The 15,710-nt window shown below is 34.7% G+C and overlaps 1 protein-coding gene across 2 annotated transcripts in view; it reads right to left on the bottom strand.

Moving 5' to 3' along the window:
- Positions 1 to 15,710, bottom strand: part of LOC126820603 (TBC1 domain family member 5) — an 86,152-nt gene that overhangs the window by 52,378 nt on the left and 18,064 nt on the right. For both annotated transcript variants that reach the window (XM_056100791.1, XM_056100790.1), the window contains exon 2: positions 5,237 to 5,317. The gene's annotated coding sequence lies outside the window, so the exon portion shown is untranslated. The remainder of the gene's footprint in view (positions 1 to 5,236; positions 5,318 to 15,710) is intronic.

Here is a 15,710-nt window from a genome sequence, read left to right as displayed (position 1 = left end):
TGTTTATTTTATGCAACCAAAATATGGAACCTGTCAGTAGACATTATCAGGCACAAATTCAGGCTCTGTCAGGCAAAATTTCTCTGGCCCTGGTTTCACAAAGCATTCTCAGACTTAATTAAACATACATTATGCAAGAGCTAAATCTGCCAATTGCAGGTCTTTCTATAGGCCTGAAATGTTATCTAAATTATTAAATAGACATTAATTAACTTATCCAGACCATAATCAACACACGATGGCATCGCTAGCCTGCGATATTTACTGGATTAGAACCTGGTCTGCTGCTTCTGATTAAATCAAAAAATGGATAATCGAGACTATGTTTTTTAACGTACCAAATTTAGTAATGATGATAGAGGCTATGCCCAAAATTCAATCGCTAAATACTCGGTTCAGGGTGGATCAATTTGACTGAAATTTTCAGCAAATTCCCTTTATATTATCTAGTTTTTAACTATTATAGTGAGAACTGCCAGCTCTTTATCTAATTTCCCATAATGTATCTTTAAGTTAAGAATTTACTCAACTTTTAATCACTGTTTATGAGAAATATCTTTGATCCAGAAACACATTAAAACAACAAAAGTTTTATAAGGGGCTATATTTTAGTTAAAATGAGGCAAACAATTTTGAGAAGTATCTTTGATTTGATCCAGAAACACATTAACACAACAAAAGTTTAGGTAAATTCTTAACTTAAGTCTGAGAATGTTTTGTGAAACATGGCATCTGTCATTTTGTCTCACACAGATGTGTTTATTTTCTGTAATTTTATTGATATTTATTAATACATGTCCGACACAAGGTTCAAAATGTTAGGTACACGTTCAATAGTGTCTGATAATTTTATTGATTTCATTAACACACTGTACATGACAATCACAACATATTCGTCACGAATTTCAAAATGTCTGTATTGTCAGATATTAATGTCAGGTACAACTACGATACCCACGGAAAGCGTGGACATACAATGTACACCCCCACAGCAGCTATGTCTAGATATTTATTTGATTACTAGGATGATCCTTCATGAAAACTAATCTCTATCTTGCGTGGGTTGTTTTTTTTCTGATACTATTTATTCAATAAATATTTATAAAAGTAGGCTACACTATATAATTGTGAGATCTGAAAACAAGCCAGAGCTTATACTTATATAAGTTCATCTATCCTGTTCACAAGCTGTTGTAGTTCTTGGTGTTTAATGTTCGCTTCCAACGAAGGTGATATCGCAGACAAGTCCTATTTTTCATTTTCATTACCTCAGCGCACGCGCAGGGGTCTTTCCTGTGTGAGGAAATCGGAGTACCTGGAGTAAACCCACGAGCTTGAGAAGGCGGCTCTATCTCCAAGCCATATACGCTCACACCAGGGATCGAAACCACAACCGTAAGCCAGAGGTGACCGGCCAGCTAGAGGTCGAAGCATGGCACTCTAGACCACTAGGCCATCCCTACCCCCCTGTTCACAAGCTTGAAAAAAAATACTGTTGCCTCTAGAGAACTTCATCTGTGAGAGACTGTTCAAAAGGAACTACCTATAAAGTGTGCTATTACTTGGGAAATTTTGTCTGGACAGCAACTACTCTTCATGGTTCGGTTTCAATGTTGAACCGGTTCAAAAAATTACTAACCGATATTCGGTTTCGTGTCATACCTGACCTTCAAACCAAGGAATGGTAGCCACAACATTGTTTTCTTTCATGAAAGACCACATCAATAATTCATATAGCACTTGCCATTTGTAATATATCACGAGAAGTTAACATCTTTAATTTCCCGCTTGAAGTTTAATATATGTTATTAGCACTCGCTGCCAAGCATCAGACTTAATAGCTATAATAATTCAAAAATATATCACCAAGTCTTCCTGTGGTCTAACAAATATTTTCATAGAATATTTTTATTAAATGTGAAAACATCGGTTAACCGGTGGCAGTTGGGTTTTTAACGACTAATTAACCAGTTCAAAAAGTTTTTATCACCCAAAAACACATTCTGCAATAGATATCGCTTGAGTGATAAATGTCATAGTCTACTGAGCGATATCTACAGTGTAGATGTCGCTTTACATGAATTTGATTTATACCCAAAGAATTATATTTATTTATTTGTGCGTGAAAGAAAGGGTTGGGTGATAAATAAAATCTCCTACTTGTCTTTTTTGATATCAAAAAATATCAACATTCATCCATAAACTAAAAAAAACCTTGACAAAGCCTCATTCTTTTTTACATTATCAACTTGTGTTGATATTTCTTGATATAAAAAAAGACTCATAGGAGATTCTCTATTTAAAGTAGACCTCATTTTTCTATGCCATTCAAACGACTAGATGCTTTTGACTGCCAGACCTTGATATGATACAAACGAAAGCTTCAATTCTCTTCATTCTTTTTAAAACCACTGCTTCTTAATTCCCTGTACATTTCCATTTGTTTCAGGATAGTTAGCCAAGACAGATTGTCCTTTTATTCATTTGCAATATTCCTATGACAGACTTGCCAGACTGAAACCTCTTTCAGTCAAGAGCGAATATTTTCTTAATCATGTTTTAAATGACCAAGACTGGCTCTAGACTGAGGTCAAAATAAACTGTTGTCACATTAACAGAGCTGATCTGATGTGACATTTGAATTGGTCATGAACAAACTCTACACAATTAAATTTGCATTTCCGCAGACACAAGTAGTTGTATGTGTGATTTTCTCTAATACTTTTAGCTACATTAAAAATGGCCTTGTAAAGGTTAACCATGATTTATTATCAATCATTTGAGAATAAACAGGAAGAGAAAAAATATGTAAAAACATCTATCGGTTTCCACAGGCAAGAAAATTATATTTCTTTTGATCAATTTTCTTGCCTTATAAAAACAATTACCGGTTACAAAGACAATCATCACAGTATTGATTACAGTCTACAGAACTGTTTGCTCCGGAACTGTCACAGTGTGTATCAAGGGAAGGTTTCAGGAAGCATATATATAAAGTTACATACACATAATTTCAGAAGAGTTCTGTCTTATCTAATCAGTGAATGAATCTGAGCGGACTGACTGTTGATATTCATTTTTTCATAAATAGAGAGAGGGAGAAATGGGGTTTTAAATTAACATCCACTCAACACAAACTGGGTCATTTAGGGACTAACATATGGTTTAATTTTATTTCAATAATTCGTTTGCCCGTGGCGGTCTTTAGCAGTGGAAACTGGATGAACCAGAGAAAACTCAAGAGGTTGGACAGGTGACTCTACTCCCTGTCACGTACAACCGGGGAATCGAAACCACACCAGTTGACTCAATGACAGACGTCATGATACACCGCGCACATGCTAACCATTCGGCCATCCAACCCCCCTTTTTCACCAATAAAATGGAACACCATGTGGTTTCAAATCAAATAAATTAGGTTAACGTCTTGCGCCTTACTCTCTGCACTAACCTGCTGATGAAAATGGTCATTCACTGTGTAGTGCTTTATGAGGGAAATTTTGCCAAGGAAGCAAAAATTTGTTCAGTTTTTTATTTCACTGCCAAAAATATCATGGGTTATGCCTTTCAACCTGGGACCATTCTCAAAGCTGTCATATGGTCTATATTCCATTGTCAATTTTAAATTCTTTCACTGGTTCACTGTAGAGACTGTCAATAGGTATAACCATACATGAACTACTAGGCCCCATTAAAAAAATGTAGACACCAAACCAGGGATCTTAATTGGCTGTTTTTTGTCGGCTTTAGCCGCTTGAAGTTCAATCAAGCCGATTGGTAAAACAATGGCACGGCCACTATGGTATCATAAATCAATCTACTTTCAGCTAAATTACTGAGTTAATTATTACTTGTTAATTAAGAAGTCAATCAACTTGCTTGTCGGCTACAATATCAGTCATATATCTTAGTGAGAATCAGCCATGTCTTCATAATCCGAGAAATTAGCACAAGTAACGGTAATTTTGATAACCCGGTAAAAAAAAAAAACTTTCTCATTATTCATAACAGTTCCAGTAATTTCGTTTGAGGAAATAAGCCACGTGGCCATCGAAGGAAGACGATCTGGACATGGATTGTGCATCTATTGCGCGTCTTCGACACTCCATATACGCCGTATAAATTCCAGGTGTACCGGTAAATATTAAAATAATAATTTGATCATAATTTAATGGTTTCACTGACCAGTTATATATATATAGTTAAATATAAATCTCAGTTGAATATAATCCTCGGATAGAACACCAAATACACTGAAAAACAGTCATTAAATATTATGAATCTCCAGTTCCGATAACACGTGACATTGGTTTGAATTAGGTCAATAAAGCAGCAATGCTAGTTATAAATAGCGTTTACCGCTATGATTATTTATTCTATACATATGCTGACAAGAGACCTAATTTTTAAAATATTGTCGTTATTATTATTATTGAAAGCTGCATAGTCGTATGGAATTTAATTTTAAAACTACTTCAATTATGGTTGTCACATGATCACTTTGCTAAGTGTCTATCATGGACTATGAATAAAAACATTTGCAAGTTACAAAACCCTACAAATTGTGTTATGAAGTAATACCATGGTGCCGTATCAGCTTATATCCATCGAAAAAAAATGAATACAGTAATTTATTCAGGAATATTACTGACATGAATTTCAAGCCGGTACGTGAATTAAATATGGAAATTTTCCCAAATGGTGTACCTACATGTATTTGTCGTTATTTTTGTGGTAATTACATACAGTAGAATACGATATTTCTCTAATAACAAATTACCTAGAATTATTTTTGTTGAAGTCTGGTTGTATTAAAGGGAATGGAAGCTTAAAATTTTAAAATCCAGTTCCTACCTTCACTTCATCATTTCAAAATGGATTAAGAACCCTGCACCAAACTCATTAAATGCAACCATGTATTATTGTGGCATAAAACCTTGCATGATGTGCAATTTGTCTCAATCTGATTAAAATACCGATCTATATTTCGTTTCGGTTTTTTATACGTTCGATGGCCTACACTACATGAAGATCTGACAAGTTGTACTCGAAGATCGTTTCAGGGGTTGTACAAGGGGCTTTTGACCCTATGACGTCAGACATTGACTAAACAATCAGCGTTGACGTTTCTAATGGTAATTACCTACAGTTTCGTGCATGGCATGCCAAGAAGTCGCCGTTCAGATTGCAATTTGTCTGTAATAATATTGTATATAATATATAAATTTATACTCACACAACATTTACTATTATCCCTGGACAAATTCTTCCTAACAAAAACTTGATGAAGTCAATCTGCCAATCATACCTACATCATCTAAAATAGACACAAAAAAATCATCAGATATTGGAAATGTCTTTATGTATTAAGCATGACACGAGGAGTTTTATTTCCAGCAGCTTAAAATTAATCTCTCGAGTCCATATATGGATCCTGATTAAAAGTGTTGTGTTTCAGACATTTAGGGGTGGTTGGGTGGCCGAATGGTTAGTGTGTGTGCATTGTATCATTAGGTCTGTCATTGAGTCACCTGGCATGGTTTCGATTCCCGTTTGTACGTGACAAGGAGTAGGGTCGCCTGTCAAACCTAATGGGTTTTCTCCAGGTCCTCCCACTGCTAAAGACCCCTATGTGCAAGTGAATTGCTGAAATAAAATTGAACCATATGTTAGTGCCGAAATAAGCTGGTTTGTGTTGAGCGGATGTTAAACCCCATTTCTCTCTCTCTCTGTGTTGAAAAGTGTTGTGTTTCAGACATTTAGGGGGAGGAGGGGGGTTAACAGAGACCATACACATATCTTGTTCATTTCTACACTCCGGCTACTCATATGGAGGTTAACAGAGGCCACACACATATCTTGTTCGTTTCTACACTCCGGCTACTCATGGAGGTTAACAGAGGCCACACACATATCTTGTTAATTTCTACACTCCAGCTATACTCATGGAGGTTAACAGAGGCCATACACATATCTTAATTTCTACACTCCAGCTTTTTAAGGAGGTTAACAGAGGTCATACACATATCTTGTTAATTTCTACACTCCAGCTACTCATGGAGGTTAACAGAGACCATACACATATCTTGTTCATTTCTACACTCCAGGTACTCATGGAGGTTAACAGAGGCCATACACATATCTTGTTAATTTCTACACTCCAGCTACTCATGGAGGTTAACAGAGACCATACACATATCTTGTTAATTTCTACACTCCAGCTATACTCATAGATTCATACCTAGTTAATAGTTAATTTCTATGCTCCATATTCATCAGTTAATATCTGGTATATTCTAACTATAAAGTGTATCCTTTAAATACTTGACTTTCTCTTTCGAGTGCAGTAAAAGAATCAATATAAATATCAATAGTCTACTACATACATATACCACATAGTAAGACTAACCTACATTTATACTTACTGGTCATGGTAGCTAAGTGGGTAAGACGCCTGCTCGCTAGCCTGGATGTCGGGTTTTTGATCATTGCATTGGAAATGAAAATGAAACGAAATGGGGTTTAACGCCATACTGTTCTGCTCCAAACTGAGCTAATGAAGACGGGCACATGCCATACAGTGTGCTATGATGAGGGAAATTATGCCTGGACAGCGGCACTACGGCCTACTCTTATATTGAATTCAACTGTCAAGGGATCTTTTATGTGCATGTCAATGTGTACACAGGACCTTGTTTTTTTCGTACCATCGAAACAACTAGACAGATGTCCTTGTCAGGCCCTCCATCTAAATCAGAACTTAATCCAATAAACATCGCAAGCTGACGATGCCATCGAGAGTTGATTATGGTCTGGATAAGTTAATTAATGTCTAATTAATAATTAAGATAACATTTCAGACCTAAAGAAAGACCTGCAATAAGCAGATTTAGCTCTTGCATAATGTATGTTTAATTAAATAAACAACTTTTTCACATTGTTAAGATGACATTATACGTTTTAGTACGGTAGTTATTGGGTTGGGGAACCAAAATATACACTTGGTGATGTTTCAACGCGATTCCTATAGTAAGTACAGGGGGACTGCACAACACACAAACAATTACACAAGACAAATTTACAGACAAGACACGATAGGCCTACACAGCATTCACAAACAAATGTACAGATTTAGTGAATTGATCCAGGGGCTAGCCGTTTTGCTATGTACAGTCTCGGGCATATAGTGATATAGACATCACTCAAAAATGAAAACTAAAAATGTTGTTATCAAAATATAATAAATATTTTCTAAATGCATTTCCCCCCCCCCCCCCCAAAGCATTGTAATAATTAATTACGTACATGTTGAATATTTTATCCAATAAACTGAATGTGGAATTCTACTACACCAGTACAATTATACACTGAACGTATACAGCAACAGATTAACATCAACAGGATTGACGCTGGACGTTGGCAGCTATAACCATGTGTTATAGTATGTAGAGCATTTGACACTGGACGTCCATAGCTATAACCATATGGTATGATATGCATAAATTGATATTGATATTCAATCAACCACATGTTACCATCTCAAGATCATACTGGTACAGTAACACTTAAACTATATGGTCTGCCGAGAAATGGGGAACAGGGCCGTAACTAGCTCAGGGCAACGAGTGGGGGGCTGGAAGTGGTCTCGGGGGATGCTGTAAAATTGATGGACAATGTATATCTATGGACGACAATTTTTTCACAGGGGGGAGGGGGGCTCGAAACTTTTTTGGGGGGATGGGGGCGAAACCTTTTGCAGGGGGGCTTTCGGCGGCAATCCCTAGTTTTGGGCCTGATGGGGAATATGGGATAAAACAATGTGGACCACTGATTACATAAAGAGGGCCATCAGAATAAAATCTATAACGGACGGGCTCATCCTGGTCAATTTTTACACTAGATATTGACAAATTATTGAAAGGGAGAGGGAGGGAAGGGGCAGTTTCGATGGCCCTCTATTCATGTAGCCCTTGATGGAAATTCTGCAGTATCAAAAAAAAGAGAAAGAGAAACTGGATTTAATTAAAATCCACTCGATACAAACTAGGTCATTTTGGGACTAACATATGGTTCATTTTTATTTCAATAATTCGCTTGCAGATCCTAGTACTTAACTAACGACAAGTGAAACGAAATTTAAAAAACGAAAAGAAACAGGATCTGTGTTTTAATCAGAATGTTTTAGTCTCAACACGACCATTAAACTGACCATAATAATAATTATTTATATAGCACGATAATCTAGCTGGCTCAACCCCTCTATGATACAACAATACAATATAAGAGTGGGAATAGATTTTAAAAACAAAATTCAAAGTAAAAAAACCCAACAGAATATAACATATCAGAGAAATACATGTATTAAACATACATCGCAAGTCTTTCTTTAGGCCTGAAGTGTTATCTAAATTATCAATTAGACATTAATTAAATTATCCAGACCATAATCAACTCTCGATGTCAACGCTAGCCTGCGATATTTACTGGATTAGGATCCCATTTGCTGCTCAATTTTCATTCATGATTTAATCATGAAATGGATAATCGTGACTATGTTTTTTATCGTACCGACTATAGTAATGACGATCAAGGCCATTCCCAAATCGTTAAAATCTCGGTTCAGAGTGGATCAATTTGACTGAAATTTTTAGCAAATTCCTTTTACATTATGTAGTTTTGAACTATTATAGAGAGAACTGCCAGCTCGTTATCTTATCTCCCATAATGCATCTTTAAAAAGGCTAAAACATGAGAGTCAGAGAAATGATCTCTGAAGGGAGACCACACACATGCAAACTTAATCTTCTTATTGTCATTCTTCAAGATATCTAATTCTGACATTGCCACACATTATCTGAAGAGCGCTTTAAGAAACCAAATAAATGTCATGCAATTTAGGAAGCAAGAAATGATTAGCTCTCCCTAAAAGAAATACCGATAACAAAATGATGAAAATAAATATCAACGATTCTAAAAACAGTTTTTCAATTGCTCCTGTTACAGAATTCTTTAACAAATAAATAGCTAGATATGCAAGATGAGTTTCAGGAATTTAATAATGGTTCTGAAAAAAGGCAGGTTTAGATTAGATGTAATCTTCATCTATATTGTCAAGGGGCACATTGACGGCATAAATAGCTTAAGTAGGCTCTAATGCAAGTCGCATGAAAAACCAATTTAACAATGAATATTCAAATGTGTACAATAATTCCTGTTTAACTCTTCCTCAGTTATCATGTAGGACATTGATCTTAAAACATAATCTTATTACAGGTCAGTATGCTCTTGGTGAGGGTTAAAGGAGGCAAGTCGCTAACTCATTATCATCCACAGTCTTCGACATTGCAAACACAATTTATTGGTCAATTTAAATCAACATTGATGTTGTTATGATGGGCTTAATTCTGATCTGATATTTAAGACAAAATTAAAATTTTAAAATTGAAGCACGAATCGTATGCCAGAATGCTTTCGAGCGCTATTTAACAAGGTTAAACACATCCCTCAGGAGAATACTCCTGGTGCAGTCTTTGCGTATTTTGCTAAACATATAACTGATTAGAAATTACAGTAAAACAGAAACGCTTGAATGTAAATCAGTTTATATACATTCATATTACATTATATTATTTTATGTGTATCTACTCATTCATATCCATTTTTAGGTGTCAAATGGTGTTTATCACAGGGCACTGTATACCATACCACAGTGTAAAATGGGAGTTTAATGTCCTATTTTCTGCACCAACAACTGGGCTTATAAAGATGGGAATATTCCAAGCAGTCAGTGTCCTAATAGGGAAATTCTGCCCGGACAGCAGCGTTATGCCCTATTCTCCATCAAATTCCACATTGAAGAACGTAGAGTTATAATTTATAAGTATTAATATGATTAATATGATCAACAAATAAGGAGATATCTTACAACCTTTTGTGAACTGGACAGTATGAGACAGACAATGCCCTCATGACCTTAAGAATTCCTTTTATGATATTTGGCAACTAATTACAGACAACAAAAGTCGATATCTGTTGTCGACTTAATGATGTACACTTTTGCTAGCAATTAATTGGCAATTAAATAAAGCTTAAAACTTTTTAAAATATATCTGTTGCTTTAATTACGATAGCATTAGCCTATAAATTGATTCAATATCTGTTGATCTTATGGTGAACAAAAACAACACCTGTTACCATGTAAATATAAAACTCCTATCGCCCACTTCATTATTTTTATTGTCCTTTTTTTATTTATAAATGTGGCAAAGTATCTAATAATCAACAACATTGTATCTGGGTGGCCTTCTATAGATTTTATCAACTATAGATTTTTTTAAAAATAATAAACTGGATTATTTTATATAATTAACTATGGATAGTTCTATATAAGCTATGGATTATTTTATATCAATAACTATGGGTTGTTTTATATGATATATAAACTATGGATTATGATATTTATGAGTTATTTTATAGGAATAACTATTCAATATGATAAGCTATGGATTATTTTATATAATTAACTATGGATTATTTTACATGATATATAAACTATGAATTATGATATTTATGGATTATTTCATAGTATTAACTATGGATTATGATATTTATGAGTTATTTTATAGGAATAACTATGGAATATGATAAGCTATGGATTATTTTATAGAATTAACTATGGATTATTTTACATGATATATAAACTATGAATTATGATATTTATGGATTATTTTATAGTATTAACTATGGATTATGATATTTATGAGTTATTTTATAGGAATAACTATGGAATATGATAAGCTATGGATTATTTTATATAATTAATTATGGATTATTTTACATGATATATAAACTATGATATTTATGGATAATTTTATAGTATTAACTATGGATTATGATATTTAGGGATTATTTTATATGATGTATAAACTATGGATTATGATATCTATGGATTATTTTATAGTATTAACTATGGATTATGATAAACTATGGATTATTTTATAGTATTAACTATGGATGATTTTACCTAATAAACAATGGATTATTCTATAAACTATGGATGATTGTACCTAATAATCTATAGATCATTGATACATAGGATAATTTTATGGATTTATACAGGATGATTCTATGGACTATTTTATATGACAAACTATGGATTATGATAAACTATGGATTATTTATAGGATAATTCTGTGCACTACTTTATATGACAAACTATGGACTATTTTATATAATAAACTATGAATTATGTTGTATGAGGAACTTATATGGATCTATGGATTATTCTACATGATAATCTATGGATTATATGACAAACTATGGATTTTACATAATAAACTATAGATTTAACATGAATTATTCTACATTATAAACTATATGGATTATTTATTTTATAAACTATGGATTTAGAATTACAAACAACATGTGCTAAACATTTGTATACATACATATGATAGCGTATAATACTTTTTGCAATTAATTAACCATTCAATTATTAAGCTATAGTGTTCAATGTTTCATGGTACTGTTAGCAATAACCATAAGCTTACAGATCAAACTGACAGCTGGAGCTGCTGGAACTGAAATAGATCTGATAATCCTACATGTATGTCTAACCTTGTATACTATATGTTAGTCCCGAAATGACATAATCTGTTTCAAATGGACATGAAACCCCATAATTCTCTATCTCTCAGTCAAAATTCTCCACCAACCTTCCCTTCTAACTTGACTATCTCTTTAACAGCCCATAAAACGATCAGACAAAATTTAATCCTTATAAGTGATATAGAAATAGATTTCACTAAAATTAACACAATTGATAACACAAAATTCAGAAGTAATATATATCCATATAAGTGTGTTAATTTCAGACAAAATTTGTAAATATACATTATATATCCATAATAAGGCTGCCTCCAGACTTGATAACAGTTTAATTCACACTTAGCAGGATTAGTTGTCTAAGAGCGCATAAAACGATCAGATAAAAATGATGTGCATGAAGCCAGTTTGATTATAAAATACGCTATATATATATACACCAATTCCTCACAAATCTAAATAAAATTTCCATATTCATATAAAATATGTAAATTAAAAGTTAATATAGAGTGAATCAAATATGTCATGGGAATTCAATACACTGAGCTCGTGTTAAATATCTTGGGTTTCTGTTTGCTACATTAACCAGCCTTTCATTTAAATCTTATTTTAAGTTAATCATGGGATGAAGATTACATATTAAGACACGTACATGCTCTTTGATGATCTACAATTAACTGAAATGAAATGAAATGGGAGTTTAACATCTTACTGCTCTGATCCAGAGAGAGAGAGAGAGAGAGAGAGCGAGAGAGAAATGCGTTTTAATTTTAATGTCCAATTGACACAAACTAGGTCATTTCGGGACTAACACAAGGTTCAATTTTATTTCAATAATTCGCTTCTGCATAGGGGTCATTAGCAGTGGGAGGAAACCAGAGGAGCCGGAGAAAACCCATGAGGTTGGACAGACGACCCTACTCATTCTCACGTACAACTGCGGAATCGAAACCATGCTAGTTGACTCAATGACAGACCTTATGATACAGCGCACACATGCTACACATTCAACCAACCTGCCCTGAACCGATTAGCTGATAAAGACAGACATACACACTACAGTGACCTAAGAGGGAAATTTTGTTCGAACAGCGGCACTACGGCTTACTCTTAAAACGAATTCCAACTGTCAAGGGTAAATTCGTCGATGTGTACACAGGTTCTTGGTTTTTCATACCATCCAAACAACTATAAGCTGTCTGTTGCCAAGCATTCTGTCCCGTAGCACTGACAAGGGGGAACCATGCCGGAGAATCCCAATGAACTTCATCGGTCAAAACAGTGATTGAACACAAAGAATTCCAGGTTAGCGAGCAAACGCCTTACTCACTCAGCCACTGTGATAAAACTTGATTACTCAATCAACAAACTTCATTCTTTGATCAGTCCGGAAGGTGCTTATTAATTCATTACGAAATGTTAAAATTAACAGTTATTATCAACCATTTTAAGAGAAAGAGAGAAATGGGGTTTAACGTCCAGTCAACACAAACTTGGTCATTTTTGGACTAACATATGGTTAGGGGTATTTAGCAGTGGGAGAAAACCGGAGGACTTAGAGAAAACCCACAAGGTTGGACAGGCGGCCCTATTCCTTGTCATGTGCAACCGGGGAATCGAAACCACGTCAAATTAAAGGCATTTATAAAACAAATTTAGATACCTGTACATCACTATCAGCATACGCCCCACTCAAATTTCCCAGGCCCCCACCTTGGGAATCACTGGTCTACTCCATGTCATAACTTTATTTAGTTTTTGGACTTATCAAATAGAAAATGGAAACTTTTTCCAGAGTTCCAGACCCACAATACAATGTAATTGAATCAAATGTTCAACCATTAATAACCATTATAAAAGATAGTGAATTAGATCTCAATTAGCTTGCCAATCTCTAAAAGCCTATATAAAGATGTATAATGTGTCATAAGGCGTGTGTGACTTGTTCAATATCTGTTGGTAGTATCTGCATATGTATTTCAAACTTTGTATAATTTAGTTAATCAACAAATAAAAATTTTGTAGCCAAAAAGTCATAATTTTTTAAATTATACGATTTTGAAATAAAATGTTAATATGCATATTGTGTAATTATAACTTGAGGAAATTTTTTTGTAGATATTTTAACTTGTAAAATAAAGTAGAATTAGCAATTTGCTTAGTTAAGGATAGCAAAACAATATTACTGGCGTCATTTATATCAGAATTTCCATATTTCCAATAATTATACCGGAAGGTGTATTAAGTACTCCAGACATGAATTTATTTTTTAGCAGCAACTAGGACATGGGAATGATTCTAGTTCAAATTCAAAGTCCATACATTTATTAAAAATCCCAAAGAAGTGTAAGGAAAGGTGCCAATTTGATTAAAACACAGATCCTATTTCCTTTCATTTTTTAAAGTTCAAAATTTTGTTTTACCTGTCTTTAAAACACTAGGATCTGGAAGAGTACAAGTAACTGTGGGTAAACCACTAGAAACATCAACGCTGATTGATTAATCAATGTAGTCTGACGTCATAGTGTCAAAAGCCTCTCACATGACCCCTGACATGACCTACTACTCAGATTATCATTGTAGGCCATGAAAGTATAAAAATCGAAACGAAATATAGATCTGTATTTTCATCAGATTGTTCTAAATAGAATCTAAAACAAAATCAGCCTTTTAATATAGGCTATACTAATTGTCTTGTTTACTTTACATTGAACAAATAATAGCGTAGCCTGCAATTAATTGTTATTACCGGTACGCATGATGGATCAGTCAGACAGTAAAGAGGACATATTATCATCGACTACATGTAACTGGTATAAATGAAATGAAATAGGGTTTAAAAACCTACTGTTCTGCTCCGACTGAGCTAATAAAGACAAGCATACCCCATACAGTGTGCAATGAGGGAAATTTTGCCCTGATAGTGGCACTACGGCCTACTCTTATATTGAATTCCAACAGCCAATGGATCTATTACGTGCACACCAATGTGTACACAGGACCTTGATTTTTCATTCCATCCAAACGACTATACATTGTGCCCTCTATCCTGCACCACTGACAAGGGAGGACCAAACCAGAAAAGCCTGATGAACTTTCTCAGCCAATGCACTGATCGAACATGTGATCTCCAGGTTAGCGATCCAACGTCTTACCCGCTGAACTACCGTGGCTCCCAGTACATGTATATGGAATGTAATATAGGTGAAGTGAATTACATACTGGTAACAGAACACAGTTTTTATGGGAAAATATCGCCGGTTTTATAGCACAACGTCTTGTTATAATTATCGTTATCAAGCACATACTTCTAATACAATAAATAGTTTGTGTCTATCCCTATGAGGAAATTTGGAGTGTTTCAGTTAATCAGAGAAATTAGTTTTTCTTGGGTAGAGCTATAATTGGCTACCGGTACTTGGAGTGAATATAATTAATTATGAATGTAATTAGGAGAAATTTGTTTTTGGTGTATCTAAACTCAATCGATTAAATGAAAGGAATGCAAAAATCTGCCTACCTCCGCCTTTGCTATGTGCTCACTCCTTATATATGCAAACTATCTTTTCAAAGAGCAAGCCCCCACCCCCCACCCTTACCCTCTTTTCATACAGCCCCCTTTTCCCAATGTTTACACTTTAAACTATCTTTTCCAATATTCTTTTTTCATATTGTACAATTGTACACTCTGTTTTCATACAGCACCCTGATTTCCCCCATGTGTACACCCACATCATGTGCACACCCAGTCATATTTTACTCTTTTCTTTTTCCAAGGTACATACACTCTTTCCATATTGTGCACTCTCTCTTCATAGCCCACTATCTGTTAGCCCCATGTGCACCACTGCACACCGACCCTCTTATCATAGTGCACTGTCAGACTTTATCTATACCCCCCCACCCACCTCCATTTTCCCCATATGCTCATGCTCATCTACCCTCTTATCAAAGTGCACTGTCAGACTTTTTCTATACCCCCCCCCCCCTGTTGTTTTCCCCATATGCACATCCCCCCTCTTATCATGGAGCACTGTGTCACAATTTTTTTATACACCCCCACCCACCCTTTTTCCTTCCCCATATGCTCATCCAACCTCTTATCA

The sequence above is a fragment of the Patella vulgata genome, chromosome 5 (assembly GCF_932274485.2).
Source record: "Patella vulgata chromosome 5, xgPatVulg1.2, whole genome shotgun sequence".
Lineage (NCBI taxonomy): Eukaryota > Metazoa > Mollusca > Gastropoda > Patellidae > Patella > Patella vulgata.
The sequence above is the reverse complement of the archived record's forward strand: the minus strand, read 5'-3'. Positions and strand labels throughout refer to the sequence as shown.